The sequence below is a fragment of the Rhagoletis pomonella genome, unplaced genomic scaffold, assembly GCF_013731165.1.
Source record: "Rhagoletis pomonella isolate Grant_MI unplaced genomic scaffold, Rhpom_1.0 Rhpom_scaffold_00001, whole genome shotgun sequence".
Lineage (NCBI taxonomy): Eukaryota > Metazoa > Arthropoda > Insecta > Diptera > Tephritidae > Rhagoletis > Rhagoletis pomonella.
Window position 1 is genome coordinate 32924417 of NW_023458555.1, and position 3383 is coordinate 32927799.

Here is a 3383-nt window from a genome sequence, read left to right on the forward strand (position 1 = left end):
TTGGAACACAGACAACACAATTTACTCGTTCGTACAAATGTTCTGTGGGTCAATTTCCATCGACTCATTGCAGGTTTGTCAGTCAGAGTTTGCCGCAAGTCTCGTGAAGATAGTTTATTTATATGCATTTTCTCTTTTTTATTTAATTTTCTGCTTTCTTTAGTATACATTAGGGCTGTGCGATTAATTGATTACTCAAAATTTTAATTAATCATAAAGTAAATAACTCAATTATTCGATTAATTGGAAATTATGATTACTCAAAAGTTCAGTTACTCGAGTAATCAAGATTTTTGATTAACCAAAAACCAAAATATTTGAGTAAAATGCTTTATGATTAATCAACATTTCGAGTAAAATGAGTAATCAACATTTCAACTCTTTACATATGTATAAAGTAGTTAAAGTTCCTTGATACTTTGAAAACAACGTTTCTGTTTTCAAAAATTAAAACAAAAAATTTTTTTCATGTACAGAATGTAAAAAAGAAAATAAGCATTTTCCAAAGCAAACTCTATTAACGAGCAAAATTATTTTTTTTGAGTAATCATATTTCAAGTAACTTGATTAATCATCGTTTTGAGTAATCGAAATCTTGATTACTCGAGTAATTGATTAACCGAATAATTGATTAACTAACTTGCTCGAGTAATCGAATAATCGCACAGCCCTATTGTGAATATTTAAAAAAACAAGGCTGAACGCATGATTCAATAATGAAAGGTTTTGTAAGAAAAACTTTCTCTCGCTCTAATTTTATCAACATGATTCAATAATTAAAGGTTTTGTAAGTAGCTTTTTCAAAAACTTGACACTCCCACCCACAGGGATGTTTTTTGGAAGCACGAGAAAAAGGGGAAGAATACAATCCCATTTCTCAAAAGGGAAGTGAAATTTCGCAAAAAGGTATGCGTAATATTGCATAGTAGTATTTTTAAACTAAAATCGGTTTGATTATCTATATTAATTAATTTAACTAGTTTTACTGCATTTATTTTAATAAATTGGTTGATGTTTTCAAATAACTATATCTCAAGGCGAATTTATATAAGATGGTGTTGTGTCATCAGCTGTGAGTAGCGTTTGATTCTGAAAATTTTGTATTTCGCTAGTTAGTGAGTGAAAACGTGAGAGTGTTTGTATTTTCTGTTGCCCTTTTTCATTCGGGGAATAGCTGAAATTTGACAAGGGCCCGCTAAAAGCAAAAACAAAATACCTTTAATTATTTCAACTTAAGCTCCTTTTAGAGGATCAATTTTTAATACAAGTAATTTTTTACCGACTTCAACTCTCATATAAAAATTTAATAGTACCGTTAATTTCTTCATGACCAAAAGATCGGATCTAAGTCAAATTAGTATGGGACGTAATAAAAGATTTTCGAGTTAAAATGCATATACCCACCTACATATTAACCCATACCATACCAATTGAAATAAAACACTTAGGTATAGTGGAAAAACTCTATCGAGAAAAAAACCACTTTTATTCGTGCCTGTTTGCCGAACTATTTCTTTTTGGAAGCTTTATCACGTTTGTTCAAATTTTTAATGCGAAAGTGCATTCTACATTTTAAAAATAGCCTTTTCACGTCTATATTTTTATTTAAATGTTCGGTACATGAAAGAAGTCTCTGTATGTACGATGGTACATCAGCAACAGTCGTCCCGTTGAATTTCATAAATACTGATTCCGAAAGTTTTATTTGCTCCAAGAAGTCAGCTTTTGGTTTTAATAAACCGCCTGTGGACACCTCATCGACCCAGGTATACGTAGGCTTACTAGCGACATACTCTTTCAAACCAAGCTTTCCCATGAGATATCCTGCTATATATTCTAAAGCATCTTCTTGAAGGGCCTCGATGTTATCTGCTTGCAGCGACGGTGAGGAAAGCGTGAAGTCATCAGAGACATCTGTTTCAGGAAGGAAAGATGTTAACCTTTCCACTGCAGAATCATCGAGTCGGAGCCACTCGGTTTCGTCCGGCTCTACGTTCCCGCGCGCAGCGAGAATTCCCGTATTACGAGCTGTGAATAAAAATTGCATTTATGCATATGCTTCTACATGTACATATAAGCAGACTTTTTGTCAGTTTTATTTAAACTGCATTGGACTTGGTTTATCAAAAAGACCCCCTTTGGAACGCATTTCACCGAAAAAAATGTTCAACAATATCTTGTGGTGGAAGTGGTTTCGTAATAACTTGAACAGATGTGGCACATCTGCGAACACAAAAATTTTGGCTTCCATTGCCGGGTTCTGAAACCATGTTTTTTCTAATAATAAAAAAGTTCTTTAATTAAGCAAACAATATACATTTTTTAACTTAACATTTACCACTTGATAAGTCCAACTCTTTCCAAACAGTTTGGTTACCGGAACCCTTGTCGGATACAATCGCCACAACAGGGTATCCCACGTTGTGCAGATTAATAATTATGTAGTCTTAAATCTGTTTAGACAACATACGGCAATCAAATGCAAAGAACACAGGCTTCCCTTTTGCAATGACCATTTGGACATAGTTACATGGCCGCCGTGTCGGCGAGAGGGTCATACTCGTATACTGACTCCACTTTCATTTCATCAAAGCTGATAACACAGAGTCGGTCAGAAATAGGTGCATCACTCGCACTTTGCAACACACTAAGCGAAAATTGGATAATACCATCGTCAAACTTAAGTTTTTTGTAGCCATTTGCTTATAGTGGACTCGCATGGAAGTGGCCATCCCAATTTGTACAAATGGGTGTATGCCCTAGGTCCGGCAGAATGCAGCGCTATTGCAGGAGATATGTCCCTCCATGTCCAATGCACATTTCTTGAAGGGTCTTCTATTTTGCGAATTTGATTGTCAGTGAAAATGGACAACAAATTGGATCGCAGTTTTTTCCAGCTCTTCAATCTTCGCATTCAATTTCAAAAGTTCTTCTTCTAGAATAGCCACTCGACAGTCAAAATATGATCTAATACAGAAATAAAAACAAGTAATTTAAATTATTTTGAAAAGGGGTGTAAAAATACTCGGTTTGCGTTGAGGCATCGACGAAACGTTGTTCCGGCTCATCCCATGAATTCAGGCAGTCGATTGCCATTGGAACGGCTTGGTCAGACAACTTTGCCTCTTTAAGACTCGTACCACTCACGAAGTCATCGGGGGAAAAATGTAACGCACATAGTTTTGAACCGAGTTTCAAATCGATACCGCACGATTCGCTCCACATTTTTTCTTTTTATTATGCTTTTAGGAACATGAAATTGCTTGATGCCTTCTTGTGTCCATGTTTTGTGGCACAAAACACAACTTGCTTTGGGCATTTTCAAGTTGCTAAATTAAGAATTTTAAATATGTACAAACATATGTACATATATACATGTTAGT